We start from the raw sequence: 19,921 nt of genomic DNA, 5'->3' as shown, positions 1-19,921 counted from the left end.
CGGAGTGCGCCCACAGGATGTAAGCTATAGTCTCGTTACCCCAGAGAAAACGGGAAGACTCGGAAGGGCACACCTGCGTGTCGGCTCTGTTCCCGGAGCTCTCGGTCGCTGCGAGCGTGGCGATCTCCGCGCGTTCAGTTTAGCGCGCCAGGCAGCAGCAGCGCCAGCAGCAACAATGGGACGATTTTCGCAGCCGGCAGACAACAATCGTAGCGAGCGCCGGGCAACCCGTGTCTTCCGCCTGTGCCGCTTTCGAACGGGGAGTCGTTCCAGTAGCTGCGTCATTGTGTTCGCGGAGATAGTTGGTTCGGGCAGTTCCCTGCCAAGACAAAAAAGCGAGCCCGGCGTAGCTTCTGCGGGGATCGCCGCCGGTGGGGAGAGGCGTCCTGTGACCGGTGCGCTAAACGTTCGCGGCCTGGCGGGAAGAGCGTTCGACCGTGACCGAGAGCCGTTAGCCGCGCTATCTGATCGTACGCATACTCCTCTCTCTCTCGCCCCGCGCGCTGTCATTAGTCTTTGTGGTCGCCGACGCCCAGCGCTGCAGTGCCGCTCAGTGCTTCGCGCAAGGTATCTGGGGTTGACGGAACAGGAGCACTTGGCGAAGAGCTGCGTCTATATTCGCCCGACGCGACCACCGGCCTAGAAAACATTGCTGCCCGTTTGGTAACCGGGTGGGATTCTTTTCTCGCGGCTGCATTTTTTTTTTTTTGGCCGCGCAACTGGTTCCTCGTTCTGCTGCTTCGTTTTTCGCGTCACTCTTGTGCTTGGGCAAAACAGTTGCGATTGTCTGGCCCAAACTTTTCGCAGCGTCGAGGCGGTGCAGGGACGCGGTGCTCTTAGGCGTTGCGATGGTTGTGAATGGCCGAGTTCCTGCGGAGAAGTGCGCGTCCCTGTTTGGCGGGGTGTCGAATTATTGCCGCATCGCTGCCTTTCTCCGGTTGGAGCTGCGTAATGGCCATTCACCTGCACATTTCGAGCATTTACGCGCTCGATTAGCTCGTATAGTACCGCAGCCGACGCATTGTTTGTACGCGTAATGCAGCACAACACCTCGCCCTATCCGCTTGTTGTTGACGTCACGACCGGGTTAACGCTTGCGCTGCCACGTCCCGTGCCAATTGGCTGCCCTCGTGGGCTTCAGCGGCGAGCATATACTGCGCGTGGGAAAAGCAGCTAACGCGAGCCGGTGCCAGTGAACGGTAGGGTCGTGAGCCTGCGGTCCGTGACTGCGATTACGCGCGCGAAGAGAGCTCACGAGTGCGCACCGCGAGTCAAGGCTGGGTTTCGCCACACCGCTCTCCATTGAGGCTCCAGGTTCGATATACTACGGCGGCACCGCGCAACCAGCTGTGTGGCACCGCATTGGCTATTTGTCATTTTAACCCTTGGTGCGTACGATGTGGGGCTCGTTGTTTGGACATGGTGAAACATAAAAATGCGCCAAGGACACGGGACAGAAGTTGACAGGACGGTCGAGCGCAGACTTGCAGCTAATCTCCTACTCCTCGTGCTTTCCACTCATCCGTGCACTCTAAGCGTAGTAACCTAGAGGTGAACAGAAGGATCGCTTATACATTTATAGGAGCCATATCTACGTATGTGCATAGCTTCGTAAATTTCACGCGCGTTCTTGTCGTTGGCGCCGCCGATTATTTTGGATAATCTTATCTTATAGTTAAAGGTGCACTGAAGAGGATTCTGAACATGTCTTTTTGCCGCGGGAACTCGATCCACACGTTCCTAGCATTCTTAGAAACAGTGACTTATTGCCCTGTGTGGCCGATTTTCCCAATTGAAACGAATTAACGTCCGGCTCCCGCCTTTTTTTTTTTTTTTGAATTCTGCCTCGTACGGTGGGCGGAGTCGACCAACGCGTGGAGCGCCTTTCACCCAGTCCCGTGGAGGCTTTGCTTTCGCTTTATTTTGTTTTTTAGGTTTCCATGAATAAATAGTTTCATTCGCAGATAACATAGCCGCAAAATAAGCCCGAAGAAATAAAAATACGCGCGGACTATTTGCTACTACGGACTACTACGTATTACTCCGCCAATGGCAGAGCGGCAAGCCGCCGCGGGACTAGGTGAAAGGCGCTCCACGCGTTGGTCGACTCCGCCCATCGTACGAGGCAGAATTCAAAAAAAAAAAAAAAGGCGGGAGCCGGACGTTAATTCGTTTTAATTGGGGAAATCGGCCACACAGGGCAGTAAATCGCAGTTTCTAAGAAAGCTCGGAACGTGTAGATAGAGTTCCCGCGGCAAAAAGACAAGTTCAGATTCCTCTTCAGTGCACCTTTAAGATAGGCAGTGCTTAGGCGAATGCTGCCCGCAGTGCGAGCCCCGAGAGTTGCTGTGCTTTCGTGAACGTTTGTGGATGCAGCGTCCCGCCTGTCCTACATAAACCAAACCACAGCCGAGGGGAGTTTCATAAACCGTTGCTGTTTTTCGGGGCACGTACCTGGTTTTGTGGTTGATGTGGCTGTGGTTGTCCGGTCCTTCGTGCAGTTTTGTTTCAGTATGACTTTTTACCGCGCACTATTCTCTGCTGGACTGTCGCGGCCATAGCTATAGGCGTTCGTTTTTCTTTTTTTCTTTTGTGTGGTTTTCCGAGAAGTCTCCTTAATAGGCGCGAGTAAGCATCGCGTCCTCTTTTGGAGGGATGGCGGAAGAAAAGAGGCGCGCGGAAACTTGTCGCGTAAGTTTGGCTCCTTGGTAAGGCTGTCACGCGCGCGGCTAGGTTACGAGACTCCTCCCGCGATGAGGTCGCGTGCGCTGCGCACAGGCATCGTTTATGTCACGCACTACGGTTTGCGCGCGTTTTTTTTTTCTTTCTTTCTGTCCTCTTGCTCTCCGCTCGAGGCGCTTCTGCGGGTTCTTATCCGACGCAACTGTTGCGTAACAGTCCCTGCCAATAACGGTGCGTGCAGGGACGAGATATTGGGATTACGACCAGTCTTGCGCCGAGGACGACCGCGCTATCTTGGGTGCGCGGCATCCCAGGAATCCGCTAGCTTGGTAGTGGACGCGTATGTTCTCGGTCTCCTCTGTGACCCAAAGGAAAGCGCGGAGGAGGAGGGGAGAATGGAGAGGCGTCTGAAAGCACTGGATGGCGCTGCCTAAAGGGCGTTCCGTTCTTGAGTTGGCGGTTGCGGTAGTCGGAGAGTTTACTGGAAACCCTGCTCGTGTGTGCAGTCGAGAGCGAAGTGGACGGCTTCTAGTGAACTGAAGCGAATTTCACCCGAGGTGTTCTTGGCTCGCCGCCGTCAGTAATAGAAATCGTTTTGCTGTCGGTTACGACCGGCCTCGTAACCGTTTACAACTGGGTGGTGTTTCTTTGGAAAATGACCCCTTGCCAATTAGTTCTCAGCATTGCAACCACGCCTTTCTCTCTCTTCTCGTGTGTATTACTGCGCCTGCCGCCGTAACACGCAGTCTTGTATTAAGGGGGGGGGGGGGGGGGGGGGGTATACACGTGGCGTCACGGGCGCCATTTTTTTTGTACAGCGCGTATCTTCAGGGGTGCAGGCCGGAGCAGGTGGCGATAAGGCGATTAGGCGTTCGCTCGGACTTTCGCCACGCTCCACGTATACAGTCAAACTGCGGCCACTGTGACGTCGATGAATATTCCCAACACCGCGAGCCGTGATGGGCCTTTCAGTGCTGAGCCAGCCCGTTGTAGAAACCTTAATTTTCTCATTTTCACTCATCTTTGTCCGGTCCGAAAGCCAGGCCCCGCGGCTTTCGCGTTCTTTTCGTCACGCGGTCTGTGTCGCGCAGTCCGTTTGCGTCGCGTTCTCGTTCCTTTGCCTCACGGTCTCCGGAGCCGCCGTGCATGCGATAACGCCGCTGCGAAACCGGTCGGTTACGATTCTGGCCCTCGAGGTGTTCTATACGCGAAGAGAGGGGAAAAAAAAAATCCAGAAGACGCTCCTCGAGCCGCCTCGAAGAGGTTCCCACGTGCGTATATGCTGCCGCAGCGCGCGGACCGCGTAATGGTGCCGTCCGTTTGATTCGCATCAGCTATGCGTTCATTGAACGCGCTCTGCGGTCAAGGAAGCTTCCCGGTTTCTCTCTCTCCGCTTTTCCTCCAAGGGTGTGCGCATTCTTTCGGCGCGCGTGAGGGGCACTCCGAGCGTGCCCGCGCGGCGCCTTGGAAAGTTTCACGCGGGACGCGCATAGTGTGCAGGGTCGGAACTACCGTCGAAGCCTGCCCGTGGTGCCGGGGTGTTTGGGGAAGAGAGGCGCTCGGTTTGGATGCGAGCCCCCGGTCGCCCTTTCTCCCCGGGAGAGGATTTTTCTGTTGGAGAACCGCAGTGACCGTGATTCTTCTCAGCCCAAAAGCGTCCTGCGCGTGTGTGGCCCTATCCTTGTTTTTAATTGCACCCTCCGAGGGTCGCTTATGCGTACAATCCGCCCCAGGCTGCGGCTGAGTGTGTGCATTGAGGATCCAAATGGAGCTAGTTTCGCTGTGGCAGAAGTGCTAGTAGTAGGTGCAAATTCGCTGCAGAGAAACATCGTGAAACGATCAGTGGCCGATGAGTGACCCCGAACGAGAGTGGCGTGCTATTCTCTCTCGTTGTCCTTTACGAGGGGCTTCTTGTGTTGCTTTGTTCTACATCTGTATCTTGTTGCTACCCTCCTGCCCCCTTCGGCAAGCCGACATCGTCGCACGTGTCTCTCAGTACCGACGTCGGTCATCTGCCAATTTTAGCTGACAAGGGCCTGCTTGCGGGGAAGCTGCGTCTGGTTGGTGGCAGCATGGGTCGCTCGAGCGTGGCGATTTCCCTCGAACGGACAGCGAAACCCGGCTGCGTTGTTGAGGATAGTTTACGATGGTGCGATTAGTGTTCGCGCCTGCACGCGTGATAGCTGGTGTTCATAGCTGCCGCCGTGCTTGCTTCGCCGCCTCCCCCCAGTCACGCTTCATTTCGGCGCCGTCGCGCGAATTTCGAACTGGGGCGTGTCAGCGTGTCCCGGTTCGGCCTTCGCCTGTGCACCGCGGGGTTTTGCGCGCACGCGCAGCAGTCACGACCGGCCCCCTGCCGTGATCTCAGTGACTGTGCGCCAGGAGATCGTACACGTATCTGTTTGGAAGGATAGCGCGACAAATGGAAGACGCGTGCGGGCGCAAAGCCCGACTGAGTAGCGCGTCCGCGGGAACGGTTTGGTCGTCTCTCCCTCTTTTCAGCGGAAAAGTAGTAGAGTACGTACGGGAAGTTTCCAAGGTCCCCGGGGCCACCCCGTTTCAGAACACAAGAGTGGGTGATCCGTTCAGCGGCTGTGTGTTCCTGGCATTGTGGAGGCTCTGCGTTGTGAGATGCGCTCGAAAGGAAGGTTTGCCGCACGGATTCGGTGACAAGACGGGGTCCGGCGCGGAATGGACCTTACGCAAAATCCTCCAAGATAGTTTTCCACATACCACAGTTATCCAAACAAGACGGCCGACCATCCGATTGGAGCAACCACAGTGCGAAACGGTTTTTTGCTCGATATTTCGGAAATGTTTTATTGGTTCCTTCCCACGCCTATGGCGCTCGTTATGTCGCTGTCCTAACTCGTCTATCGAGAGCTCCGCCGTCTTGATCGCAACTGCGGTATGTGGTAAAGCACACTTGCCGAATTACGCTTAAGGTCCATTGTCGTAGGCCTTATGAGCTGCACCGTTTCGACCGATTGTTACCGCGGCAAAACGCTGCACTTTCATCCTTGTATGCTCGAGGAATTCTTGGATCAACCAGCCTGGCGGGAGGTCCTGCGGAGCATTGAGTCCAGCTGCATTCGACTCCTTGGTCGCTGTCATCGTTCGTGTTCAGAGCACCGATGCTGGCGCGCTTAGCAGTACCCATCGCGAGCGGGCGAGCCGTTATCGAGGTTGCACTTGCCGCTGCTGCGTGGCTTATTGATAGCAGCAGCAGGTGGCGTGACGTGTCGCGTTGCCGCCACCGAAGTTGTAAGCGCGCGAAAGATGAAAACGGAGAATGCGAAGAGCGAGGTGGGCGGAAGCTTGGCACTAATGCCCGGTACGCGCACTGCGTTGGCCAGCGCCTGTATATTTTTTCCCGATTTGTTCCAGCAAAGCGTAGCTCATGCAATTATCAGAGAAGGAAGATCATGGAGTGCCGCACGCGAATAGCAACAAATGAGCGGGTAAGTCTGGCGCGGTTTAGATATCATCACTTCAGATTTAACCTACTCGGAACAGAATGCTCTAACATGGTTCACTTTATCAAATCGACTGAAAGGAATGCACGAGTTCAGCTAGCCGAAGTATCTCTCCTTCCTGGACCCTCATTTTATAGAAAATTAAAGCGATCGTAACGCTCGGAAAAATGTTGGTCCTTTTTGGCCGCAACAAACGCGATAACCTTGCGCTGACTGTACGACATTCGTTTATCGTGCCGTATCGGGTGAGCGGGGTGCTCTTATAAACACGTCAACTCGCCCACTCATCTTTCTCTCATTTTTTTTCCCCCAAGATATCGGTCACGTCACCGCGTGACGGTCCTTTTTTATCAGGCGCTCCATTTTTGCTTATCTGTCGGTATCTGCTCATGGCGAGTGCTGACAGCAATTTAATCCCAGCTTTTTTTTTTTTTTTTGGTCTCTAATGTCTGATCGGACGCGCCACTTAGCAGCTCCGGCAGTGACGAGGCTGTCGGTGGCATTTGTATCTGTACGAATGTGCGCGGAGCAGTCCATGCGTACGACCGCTCGCACCACGGGCGGGCGATCGTGTCGTGATTGCATCGCCATTACACGCGCGGTGCCGTCGGGCAATTACGCTCTGCGCGCTGGACTCGTTCCGCGTGTGCGAGCGCCGGCTGTTTCGCGTGACAGGTGGAACCGGGCCACTGCGCCGCCCGACGGCCGCGTTCCGTTCCCACGGGGCAGTCTTCTTTCGCCTCGCCACGGCTTTGCCCTTTGTAAACACGGGCGCTGCCAATGACACCGCGCTGGTAGGAGAACTGCGGCCTCTTGTTTAGTGGCAACGGTTTACAGAGGAAAACGTTCGTGTCGCCGCCTTTTCTTCCTTATTTCTTCAATCGTAGGAGGCCTTCACGTCGTAAACATGTCGCGCCTAGGACAGATGTGATTGATGACCCCGCTTCGGTGGCTGAGTGGTTACGGCACTCGGCTGCTGGCCCGAAAGTCGCGGGTTCGATCCCGGCCACGGCGGTCGAATTTCGATGGAGGCGAAATTCTGGAGGCCCGTGTGCTGTGCGATGTCGTGCACGTTAAGGAACCCCGGGTGGCCGAAATTATCCGGAGCCCTTCACTACGGCGTCCCTCGTAGCCCGAGTCGCTTTGGGACGTTAAAAGCCGCCGCGGTGGCTCAGTGGTTATGGTGCTCGGGTGCTGACCCAAAAGACGCGGGTTCGATCCCGGCCGCGGCGGCTGGAATTTCTTTGGAGGAGAAATTCTAGAGGCCCGTGTACTGTGCGATGTCAGTGCACGTTAAAGAACCCCAGGTGGTCGAAATTTCCGGAGCCCTTCACTACGGCGTCCCTCACAGCCTGAGTCGCTTTGGGACGTTAAACCCGATAAACCAAACCAAATCTTTAGGGCTAATAAACCAAACCAGGTGTGATTGATGAAACTGAACTGGGGGATCGTGTTTGGGGGCTTCTATGGGGCAAAAACACGCACGCACGCACGCACGCACGCACGCACGCACGCACGCACGCACGCGCGAATTGGTGCACGCTGATCGCACTGTCGCCAAGGGCGTCGGACCGAGCGAATTTGAGGGCCCCCGACTTGCATGGCCGGTGACAGTCGCATTTCTCGTCTGCTCACACCTGGCCGTCGCTCGCGTGTGTCACCCTGCCGTCCAAAGCGTACCACTGCAAGGCTTACATGCCTGCTTTGTGGCCGTCTCGTCGCGGGGAGGTCGCTCGTGTGAGGAGCGCAGCCGAATCGAACGCGGTGGCCGTCATCCCGCTGGTCATTAGCAGTGTCGGTTTCGCGTTGCTGCGCGCAGTTCGCGCCGCTTGATGGCCCGTGCGTCGACCGCCGTCTGTCCCCCGTTGCGGTGCCTCCTCGCCCGTGTGCGTGCGTTTCCACACTGGCTCTGCCCCCCGTTCTAATGAAGTGTTTCGTGGGGCCAGCCACGCATGGTCGGCGGCACACCAACACGCCCACCTTGGCCGCGCACCCGTCCGTGGCCCGGCCGATGACGTCGCGCGCGGCTCGCTCGTTTGTTGCCGCCTAGCTGTCACGGTGCTTCTCCCCGTTTGCGCAACCGGCGTCGTTTGCGGCTGCAAGCGCCCGTGGCCGGAAGGCGCCGTCGGCCGTGGTGCCCCGGGAGCCGGTGCGGTTGCGTCGCGTGCGGAATTCTCCCTCTGCCTGGCTCGCGCTTCATTTTTTCCCCTCCTCTGCCTCCGCTCTGGTTTCCTATGGTAGACCGGAGTCCTCCCGACTCTTGAAATAATAAGCCCAGGAACGGCGGGAGTGTCGCGCGTTTTGCGTGGGCGCAGAAGCGGGCTGATTGTCGTGTTTGGGGTGGTGGGTCGTTTGTTTGAGATAAGCGAAATGTGTGTGTGTGCATCCAGGATCTAATAACGCGGGTCGTAGCCCCCGTTGGAGGGTGTCCGCGATAAATGTGGGACGATGACTTAGGCCAACCCGTCGGTGCGCAGTGGGTGATAAGCAGCAACAGAATTTGAGAGGTGGCGCCGTATTTAGCCACAGTGGCTTGTCTTGAGCCAATAATGCGCAGCTCATTAATGCGGAAGCATTAGACATCTGTGGTGACGCCAAAAGTGCCCGCAAAATGTGTTGCCGGAAGTTGGACCCCTGTGACGTCACTGGGTGTGCGACGTCATTGGTCATATGGTATCTTGAGTCATGTAAGTTATGGGACATTAGAATAAAAATAAGAAAAGAAAATTGGGGTCTACGTGGGAATCGATTCCGGGCCGCCGAATTTCTCTTCGCATATAGCTTATGTTTCAGTCAAGCTCGAGGCTAGCTTGCGGCAGGAGCTTGGACCGATGACAAATGCACCTTAAATTGCATGCTTTCTGACATGTCGAGATTTGAGAGCTACTGCGCCCTTTCCTTTCCTCAAAACTCATGATTTCGCATTCCTCCACCTGAGCAGACTGAAGTGCCCTCAGAATATTTTTTTTGCTGTAACTAACGAAATCCGCACAGTTGCAAGCCGTTGTAGCCTTTGGGCGACAAAGATGGTATTGGCGTTTACGTGTAGCATGTGGGACTGCTGTCATCGCTTCAATCTTTGTTGAGGTGAAAACATGAACATTGTCCTTTGCCTGCAAGCATCTCTCGCTTCAAGTGGCGGGATTGATTTATTAAATTTTGGTAGGCAGAGGAACTTTTGAATGCGAGTAATGCGCGCGGTTCATCCCCCCACCCTGCTATATGTGTGTGTTTTGATGATGGCGGCAGCTTCCGCGAATCAGCTTGTTTGCGTGTTTTATCCTTGTTTGCGTGGGTAGTCTGTTATCTTTATGCATCATCAGTACGGGCCTGCTGCGGGATATTGTAGCAGCATTATTGCTGGTGCTGAGAGACTGCGCTGTTCTGTACTCCTCGTATTTCAGCCTGTATGCCGGAGCGGTGCTTCCTGATGCTTGTGTGTACGGAGGGATAAGATATAAATGAGCTCCCCGTAGCGTGGCATCGTGGATCGCCGTGTCTACCGGGCTTCTGTTTTGTGCTCCTAAGAGCTCATTCTACTCTATAGGGCTACCGAGGAAGCCTCGTTGTGCTCGAAAGTCGCTCCTAGATAAACGTCTGTCGCAGATGAGGGCCATTATCGCTTGAATGGGCCCGCGTATAACACTCCACTCTGCCATACTCTGCGAGGCTGACAAATACGGCTTCGCACTGCCGTCTCTCACGTCTCGGCTGCGGCGGAGCGTCGAGATAGCGGCAGTGAAAGTCATTCGTGTTCGTGCACGAAATGCAGATACGCCGCTGTGTGCAAAAGACGGCCGTGTGCTTTGCAATGTCACTGTACCTTACACGGCCCCTGGTGGTCAGAATTAATCGGGATACATATACGGCGACCTTCGTAGCTCATTTATTGGTACAGAACTCTGAACCCCGCATCCTACTACTACCACGAAGTGCATAGACTGCGCGCACTTACCTGTCGCAGCTCACGCGCACACTTTCCGGGCTGTTAGGCCTGGGCGGCGGTTTCAGCTTCACGTCTGGCCCAGCGTGCTTCCCGCGGGGCCACAGTAAACAGCCTATACGTTCCGTGGGTTTATGACTGTCTGCGCGATCTCCATCGACAAGAGACGTAGCAGCGAGCGCCGACCGCGCAACAACTTTGTTTACGTCGTGCATTGGGTCTGCCCTGTTCTGTTTTGTTCGCGCCACGGCCAAGCCGCGGTCTGTTCCCAGAAGTTCGGATGCCACCTCCGAAGAGCCGCCGCTTGCCCCAATCGTAATCAGACGCGCTCCAAGATGCCCTTTGAACCTGGGCGGCCCTTCAGACCCTCTCCCACGGCTCCGTCACGCGAGCTGCAATGTGGGGGGCCTGGGGAACATTTGATGTGTTTGTACGGGGCACCATCAACATGTGTCAGGTCTCCTGTCCTAAATACACGACGTGCAACCTTTTTTACGTACAGCTCTTCCTCTTCCCGCAGCTTTGCATGCTTCATAGGACACGACACCGAGCAGGAGACGTCGCTGCACCAGTCCCAACAGCGGCGTCCTTTCGCTTTTTACCGCGATGACGAGTCGCTGGTGGCAGGCCGCACGGTTCTACACATGTCCGAGTGCGAATGCCAGCACTGCCACGCGCTGAGGCTTGCTTGCTTATTTGGTAAATAGCTGTGATAGTGTGTCACGCTGTTCACCGTCGCTGCTAAGATAGGATAGGTTGTCATCGTTCAAGTGGTTTCTGTAATCGGAGGAGTAACAAATGTAAACACAGTGGATAAAAAAAAAACGGACAGGGTGGGGTGCTTCATTGTGGGCCTTCCATCATCCCTGAGCTTTGCGACGTGTTCTGCTCCCTTCCTGGTTATCTAGTGCATGACCCGGACAGATAGTTGGGAACGAGCATTCGCATTTTGTGGTACATGAGTAATATTCGCTTCCGAGCTGATAACTCATCCATCGCTTCATGTGCGGACAGGGTTATCTACGAGGAAGCTACGCGAACAATGAGGTCCAGTGATGGACCCCTAAAAGCTGTGAGCTCGAGCAGGAATTCCCAATCTGTGAGGTTGCGGCGTAACTCGGGATCTTTGTCGCCGAAGTAGTGTTCGCACTAGTTCACGCCGAAAGCCAAGTATTTCCATGTGTTCTATTCATTATCTTCACTGAACTGTAAATAATTTCGGAATATTTAATTTAGTAAATGCTCAAGCTTTTTAAAATGGCTCTATGCGCCGTTTTCGGCACATTAGCTTTAATTTCACTTGTCTGCCTTATTCACTCGTGAAGACTCTCTAACTTGTGTGGCGCTCTTTGTGCAAAGCTGCTGGCTTTTGCGCGGAAAAACAGAACTGTCAAGAAATTTCGGCGCGAACAAGACGAGGATGCAAGGGATGCACACGCGGGTGCCCTTTTGTGCTCCTCTCATGCGTCATCGTCTCGTTGATCAAATGCCAATTAGTCCGAGAAAACATACGCTGCCGTTGGTACCTGGCTTTCTCCCGCTTTCTTTTCCGCCGACTGCCACGTAGTCTGACGCGCCTCTGGTGGGTGGTTGTGAAAACATTATCCAATTATATATACGGAGAGGTGTTGGGGGGGGGGGGGGGGGGGGGGTTCGTGATCTGTAGGGTTATTACGCCCTTACAGCCTTGTGCCGCCGTCTGCGCTCAGCTGTCCTTCGACGACTTGGTTAGGCTCGCCGCGAATGAGGGGGGGCCCCCGCTGGTGACGAACTGCGCGCGTGAAAGGAAACCCGACCGCGGAAAACGGAAATGAGCGCCGGCCGCGGAAAAGTCTCCTCGTCGGCCTTCGCCCCGTGCTGGAGGTGGTGGGGAGCACTTCCCGAGAACGAGCGCTAGCCCCCCACAGCCCTGTCGACGCGCCTCTCCCCCCTCCCCCACGCCTGGCGCGGTTCGGATCCCGGAGCGCCCTTTATTGGCCCTTATCGGTTGCCGCGCTCTTTATGACCGCATTAAAACCGCTTGTCGCCGAGGGGGGAGACAGCGAAGGGGAAGGGTAATGATGCTGTGTCGGTGGAAGGGGGAGGAGTGGGAACATTGGATAACAGCGGCGACACACAACACGCCCCGTGTGGGTATCTCACCGCTGAACGCGACAGCGATACCCCTCGCTGTTGCTGTTGTCTCCTTCCCCGTGCGCCGACTGTGTACCTGCACGGCGCGGGGTGTGCCGAACCCCGACGAGTTTCCGGGCCTGTCCATTGGTGGGAAAGTGACTGCGTACCGCGGAGGGGACGCGCGCGGGCACCGTGGTAGCCAGTGGCCCGGAACCTGGATTGGTGCACAGACATCCTTGCTCCCTACAGTGGTCCCGTTCTGCGTGGCGGAGTATACCACCTGGCGCCGGTGACCTGTCTCGACCATGCACATGGTACGGTGCGGCTTTGATGTCGTGTGTGCGTCGATTGTCGACGCTTCTGTCATCAGTCATTTCTGAAATGTGCTAGTCGTTTTCGTTGCTGGCCCCTGTTTGCAGATCTAGTAATGTGCTGAACTTTGGAGTGAACAGCACTTTGGAGTGAACCCTGTTGTATGTCGCGATCGAAACTTCTGCGTTCCCGAGTTAACAATAATCTCGGAGTATGTTATCAGGGTGGCCCAGAGGCTGGGCGATGTCCTGGAGCTGGATGGGCGGAAACAGTCCAGCGTTTGGCGTCACCTCTTCGCTACCAGCGAGGGCGAAATTTTTTACAGCAAAAGCTGTAACAGCTTCGTACAAGCCAGTTAGTAGCAGAAATTTTAGGGGTGCAACGCGTTAAGCGTAATGCGATGGACACCACCGCCACCTACCTCAAAGCGCGATTTAGGTGTCCACTGACCGAGGGAGCCAGTTATTCGCCTCTCCTTTCGTTTCCTCAAAACCAACGGAGGGTTTAGACTGCGAATAAGACAACATTGTGAAGTGTGCCGGGAACGCGATCGAACGAAGACTGCTTGCAGAAGGCAGAGTATGCGCGTGAGCTTAAGACACCAAACGGGCTTGTGAGAAGCCCCACCGGGCAGTCGCCTGTGAAACGTCAAAATGGACCTGCCACACCAGACCTCACGGCCGCTCAGGGCATTGAGGTTTCGCTGATTAATGCAAGCCTCTAAGCTTAGATCTAATAACGTTTTCACCCGTTTCTATTCTTTCATTCTTCATTGCGCCCACCGTTACTATAAATAGCCGCCGATTTGTGCTTTCGTACACCGTTACAACCGCTTCACCCCGCGATTGCACAATGCAATCCCAGTGACTCGCACGCATGTATCACTCGTTTTAGCTGTGGCGAGGCAACTGAACTGGAGCAGCTTTTTTTTTTTATTTCGGTCTCTTATTGCGTCATGGAAGGAAAAACGTTCGAAAAAAGAAAATAAGTGGATAGCACGGATGTCGCATTGCACTTGCTCGGCTCATTGACGCACCTTTGTCTTGATAGCCGAGAATTTTCTGTTCGCTTAATCTCACCCCTTGCTGTTAACCCAGAGCGCGGTACAGACTGCATGTCGACACTGACGAATGGGCGCGCGACTTCTCACGTCGGGTTTCTGCGCAGCTCACTTCCCGTCCTCATTCGAACGTGGGGGTAGCACGAAGCAGCCAGTTCAAATTTCTGGCACTTTTACTCTCGACATTACTTCGGAAAACCCCGCGTTTTCCCTTTCACTCTGGGATTTGTGTTCAGCGCCTCGCGATCGCCCCTGCTGCGCGTTGCGCTGGCGCGGGAGATGCTAGCGCCGCGTGGTGCTGGCGCCTCCAAGTGAACGCCGCGCGGGACGATGGCTGACGTCGCCGTACTTCATCGGTCGCCGTCGGAGGGAGCGACCTGAGCTGGCACGGCGAGGGCTGCCCAAGCGATGTGACCGCGTCCCGGTGGGCGTTCGCTGCGTCCGGTCTTCATTCCCTCGCGCTTCTCTCGGTGCGTTGCGGGGCAGATGCAGGACACTTGGGATGAGAGGCAAGGATTTGACAAGCCTACGCCCGCGACGGGTAGAGGCGACAGCGATAGCTGAGTAATCTTCGTATAGCTGCGGGCCGAAGTGATGGCATCGGGTAGCTGTGACGTCATTGCGTACACTCGTGTGATCGATGGCATCTACCATACCATGCCTTTTTTTTTTGTATCTGATATCTTTTGTGCTAGTGTAGATGTTTCGTACCGCCCTGCGGTAATGAGCCAAGTTGATCTGCATGCTACTCAAAGACGCCTACGCAACTTTCACTTCGCTGCAGTGTCTTGTGGTTCTTCCTCACGGCCCGCTGTTCACAGCCACGTGATCCCCTCGCTGGTCTCCTCTCCCGAGCGTGGAAACACGCTCTCGGGGCGACCGCCAGAAGTCCGCCCCACACAACACAGGACGCGGTGTAACGTGTTACGTGCCTCGCAAAATACCGAGGCTGCGCTGAACCGTTTTCGCGAATAGTGTCGTCGGCCACGGCGCGGTGGCATTTTTATTTTCTCGGTCTTTGAACGCGGCTGTTCTCTTCTGGTTTCTTGAGTCTTGTTCTTCCGCGTGCCTCGCACTAATTGGGGCGTTTGAGGCAGTGGGTCTGGGAATTCCGTTGCCGGAAAGACAGCTCCGTTTAAATAGGGGCGAAGCTTTGTGTTTGTCTCACCGTGCCTTCGAGTAAACTGCGGCGTGTTTCCGAGTTCTTTCGGCCGTATAAACATTCCATCCGTGCCGCTTTCTGCGTCGGCTTTGCAGAGTTTTTTTTTTTTTTCCAGCGCAGGTTTGTTTCTCAGGCAAAGGAAGAAGGAAAAAAAAACGGTTAGCCTCTTGGCTAGTGTTTCCGCGTCTTGCGATTGCGCGCTCCGGAAGCGCTATCCTAAACCAGGCTATGTTAGTCTTGTTTAACCTGGCAGCTTGCAACCCGTGACGTGCGTCGTCGTTTCGACGCGCTAAATCCCGCCATCTTTGTGTTACGCGTAAAGGGCCTTTAGTTGGTGACTTGCAAGGGCTATACAGCTGGGTTGTAGTTGGGCTGTCGGCCGTAGGACAGTTACATTTGGAAGTTGCGGGTGTCGATAGCCACGCGTGCTGAATTTTTCTTGGCGGTTATTGAAACTTTGCCTCCGTCACCTTTTCGCGATGCAGCGCGCTCTGAGTTTGCCGGTACTAAATCTGAAGAGGAAAACGCGGAAGACGTAGACTGTTTGCATTTCGGTCAGGCCGGTAGATGCGAATTCCTCCAGTGCACGGCAATCGCTCTGTGAGGAAGCATATCGCTGATGTGGGGCAAAAGTAGACGCGGCACCCAAGGTACCTCAATGCGCCCGCTTCATCGGCGCGCGCATCGAGGCAACCCTACCCTTCTTTTGGCATGAGGCGCATTCACATGTACACCCTTTACCCAACTGCGCATGCGGAGGGTCCCCTCTGTGAGGCTGCAGTCGCTCTGATGTTGTGAATGGAGAAAGCCAGTTTTACTCGTGTGAGTAGCACTGCAGGTGGTGGGTGACCTCAAAACTGCACGCGGCAGTCGCGAGGTGTTCTGCTTGCCTCGGAAGCAGTGCCCCTGCGAAGCTAGTTTTCGTCGTGTTGATCTTACTGAAGTTACCGGGTCACCTTTAAAAGTGCGAATTATAACGCGTCTGTCGACCACGCTGGCGGTCTTTGGCGATTCTTGGTGGTTTTAGTGTATCTAGTTCGTAGACATCGAGGATCCGAAGGGCTGTGCACCGACAGCCGGGAGGCCCTGAATCGGCACAGCGTTGGCCAACATCAGAACTTGGATCCTTGGCTTAGATGTGATAGTGGACTTTTTGCCGCGCACGCCTTGTTGGGCGAGAACACAAGCGACGACTACTCCATCCCGGCGCTCTTAGTCGGGCACCGAATGACCCCGGTCTGGCCGCAGGCGTCAGCGCGGCCGAGCAAGAAACCCTGCGTGCCCTCATGGGGCAGATTCCGGTTAATCAGTCCCCTGCCCCGTGGGCTTCCCCGCAGTGCACTAGTCTTGATCCACAAAACCCGCTCGGGATACGCGTGCACTGCAGACGTGATTGCAGACGTGATTGCAAAGTGGCAGTTACCTGAGAAAGCCACGCACCACCGTCATCTCGTGTGCGAGAGTGACGACCTGGAGAGACGCCGACGACCAAGCGGCAAGAGTCCAAAGTTTAACATGGGTGCCCCGCCAAACAGTAGAGCACATGCTGTGGGACTGCCCCGGCTGGCACCAAGTCAGGAAGAAGCACCTCAAGACGCATGTCTTTGCTTATGCTGTTAATTGACTACAGCGAGTAACGATGCTTGAGCCCGACCCGCGCTGCTCGTAATGACCCTGCCCTCACTTCCCGTCTCCCGTACTTCGTGCCAGCACCATTTTGGTGCAGGATTACTCACTCACAGAGTGACTTCTTGTCACCATTGGCCTGCATGCATTGTTCGGACAGTGGACGGAATACCGCTGGATAGTATAGTGTGTGGTGCGTATTCTGTACGAAGTGGAGGTCCCTGCAACCGATGCCGAACACGGCGTATGTATGCCATACGCCGTGTTCGGCATTGGTTGTAGGGCCCTCTGCTTCGTACAGATTACAAAGGGCGGGCAACAAGCTGCCGTTCCAGGCGCCTTTTCAAGACGCCGAGCACAATGGGCCGTGACAACTTAGTGGTAATGCAAATAATGTATTAATAATAGAGGCGAGAGGAGTCCAGAAAGTGTGTTCAGTTCCGTTTTCGCTTGTTGGTGGCGGCAGCTAGCATGAGTATCGTAATAGCGATAATGGCACCGGCAACAGCGCATATATCTGCAGTGCTGGGCCGTTCGTATTCCCTGTAATTGGGCTGCGTTCAGTTGCCGTGTTCCGGGGTGTGTGCGCAGTCCCTCCGCGGCTCTGTTCCTTAGCTCCGGTCTGCATGTGGCAGGCACCCGCAGGCTGCCTTCCAGGGAAGACTGTTCCGCCCCCGCGCGGTGTCTGACTCGAGGGGCACGCGTGGGTGGAGTGGCGATTCGGCATCCCTCTTCATTCGCCGCTGCCCCCCGTGCTCTATTTCGGGGATACGCCTCACTGCTCTGGCGCGAGGGAGAACAGAGGAAGGGGGGAGTCCGCTGTGTAGCTTGGTATGGAATACGCTCTTATAAATATAGTGCGCTCGTTCTGGGTATCCGAGCAGTCTCCCTCTCTCTCTGGCTTCTCTACATGTGCTGGCTGTGCGCGCGCACGCAGGCTTCCTCGTCTTCGTGGCTCCTCTGCCGGTTGCATCTTCTTTTTTGTTTCGTTCACACGAGCTTTGTTTTTTAGTGGCCCCACTTGCTCGTTTAGCTTATTCCTGGAAGGAAAAAAAAAGCCAATGACTGCTAAAAGGGATCGGGATGTTTAACGGTAGCCGCATTCGGAGCGAGACTGGGAGAGAGGCGAAAAAAAAAAAGGCTTCAGTGGCTGGTTCACTTCCTAGTGCTCGCGTTTATGTGCGGCGACATTCCGTTTGACGTTATAAATCTGTTGCAATGCTGTCCCCTCGCCCCCGCTCCCTTTTTTCTCTTTGGCTCATTGTTCAGGGAGAGACACGGTAACTGAGACGTGGCCCGCGGCGTTTGTGGCATCCGTGTATCGCCGTCGCGCCAGCGTGCGTGTTCTCGACCTGAGCGAGCTACCGCGCGAGTTTAGCGCACCAAATGACGACCTAATCGGTGCACGCATATTGAAAACTGCTCCCGCCGTGTTTATATATAACTGTTCGCGTTGACGGTGGCCCGTGGCGTGCTGTTCGCTGCCGCCTCGCGCGTTATTTATGGAGTTTGACGCGCTCCATAGCCGCGTGCGCCGGGCGCGTAGCGAGGTCAGATGAGGAGGATCGTCGGCGGTGGGTCGTCGCTCGGGCTTGCCGAACCTCATCCGCGCGGCTCTCGGCTCGGTCGCCATTACGGCTGCGTGCGCTGGCCGCTTTTATAGCCGGCCGTGCGTCGACGTGTATTATTGATTGCAGCGTGCCGCGCGCTTTGCCGACGCGTCCGTACGCGCTGGCCCGACTTTACGGCTCCCGACGACTAATAGCCCCTCCCAGATGTGGAGCGCTCGGCTGTGGCTCGGCTCATGAGGGCATGCACCGTGTACGATCGTCCGCTTTGGAGAGGCTACCGATATGAAGGAGCAGAAGCGGCCGCCACTGCTGCGCCCCTGTTTGAACGATGTGAGCGGCGCCTTTACCTCGCTGCCGTCGTTATTAATTTTCAGTTTGGAATTGCGTCCCTCGGGTATAGGCACAAAGTTTGGCCGGAATGTTAGGTCGCGCAGCTGTGCGCTAATCCTCAGGAACTTTGTAAACCCAAAATCGCGGTCGTCGTGGTAGTGAAGGCTCCATGTTTGAAAGAACTTGTCAATTATAAAAAAAATTCTTAAAGGCGTGCTGTTATATTTGCAAGGAACGCTGCCACAACAGCATCAAGTTCGCACATGGCTAAACGTTTTCAGAAACTTTAGCGTTATGTTGCTGTGTAAGTCTGCTCATGTACATCGCCACGATTCACCGAATGCAGACTGACTATAGATTTCACTTGCGGAACAGAACAAAATATTCGTGGGCCCATTTTTCCACAACTCGCATGGCCATTTGCGACAGTTAGGTCACCAAGAAAACTTAGTCGTTTGCGGTGCATTCAGGGCATGTCGCCTTACAAAGGATCGAAAGCCTTCAGCAGCCATAGCGAACTGTACTGAAGTACGAGCACTCACTTCATCGCGGTGTCCTGTCGTAGGACTGGGCTGTGCAGTCTTGGTATGTGTTGTACTCTGTAAACCTTTGTCTACAGCTCCTGCCACCGGTTGATGGCATCTCGCACAGGCCATTTCAAGCACTGATGAGCCATGCGATGCCTTGCTTGCGAAGCAGAACAAGACAGGACGTTCTGTGCACTAGTTTTCAGCTGGGATGACGTAGTCCCTGTTAATGGGCATTGAAAGATACCTTGCACATTTTGGCCTCCTTCCTGTTCCCCATCGCAACAAAGCAGTCGACGCCTGCACGGGATTTTTGCAGCCGCTTTTGTTAGGTCCTTTAAAAGGCCTCGTCGTCAGTTTTGTTCAAGGCTGGAAATGGCAGAGAAGGTAACCACTGGCACTGTCCGCGGCTGCATTTGTGGACGCATCGTGGCGAAAATTGTTTTGTGTTCGTTTTGTGTTCGTTTATGGTGAAACATTCAGTGGCCGACTTGTCAGCATTCTTGCCCGTCCTATAAACGCAACATTTTGAACTTATCCGTCACCGAGAAAATGACAGGACGGTTACCACTGGTTAACGCGAGTTTCAGCGGCATCTGTTGAGGTATTTGTACTTTAATATGTTGTGGTAGAGGATGAGAGCGACTTCACATGTGTTCAGTTATAGGGCACGCTTTTTGGTTTTTCAGTCTTTTTCGTCTAGGTCTGCTCTCCTGTCCGCCGCTCTAGATGCGCAGCGTCACCGACGATCCTCTCCTCGGGCGGCGCGTTTCGCAGCAGCTGCCGCAGATAGACCGTGCTACATTCTTCCGTTCTCGCCATACTCTTCCTCCTCCTAACACAGTGACCACGTTCCGAATGGTTACCGTGGTACTCCGGCCTGCACTCTCGCCATTCCCTCCTTCTGCGGCAACCCTCCTTCTAGGGTAACTGTCCTCCGATTGGTTTCCATGGCAACCACGTACCGGTTGCGCGTTCTGCCACACCCTACTCCTTCCACGGTAACCACCTTCCGGACGGTTACCGTTGTAACCATCGTCTGATTGCTCCTTCCTGCGCTCTCGCCACAAAGCCGCCTTCAGTGGTAACCCTCCTTGTCCCTCCAGTGTATATGGTT

General features: G+C 55.1%; 1 protein-coding gene across 6 annotated transcripts in view; it reads left to right on the top strand.

Moving 5' to 3' along the window:
* The window catches only part of Cip4 (formin-binding protein 1-like Cip4), a 180,860-nt gene that overhangs the window by 84,810 nt on the left and 76,129 nt on the right, over positions 1-19,921 (top strand). Inside the window, exon 1 of one of the 6 annotated variants that reach the window (XR_016291403.1) lies at positions 12,236-12,530. The exons of the other annotated variants lie outside the window; for them this stretch is intronic. The gene's annotated coding sequence lies outside the window, so the exon portion shown is untranslated. Of the gene's footprint in view, positions 1-12,235; positions 12,531-19,921 lie in introns of those variants that run through there. 6 annotated transcript variants of the gene reach the window in all.

The sequence above is a fragment of the Amblyomma mixtum genome, chromosome 3 (genome assembly GCF_055824585.1).
Source record: "Amblyomma mixtum isolate Tamu chromosome 3, ASM5582458v1, whole genome shotgun sequence".
Taxonomy (NCBI): Eukaryota; Metazoa; Arthropoda; class Arachnida; order Ixodida; family Ixodidae; genus Amblyomma; species Amblyomma mixtum.
The sequence above is the reverse complement of the archived record's forward strand: the minus strand, read 5'-3'. Positions and strand labels throughout refer to the sequence as shown.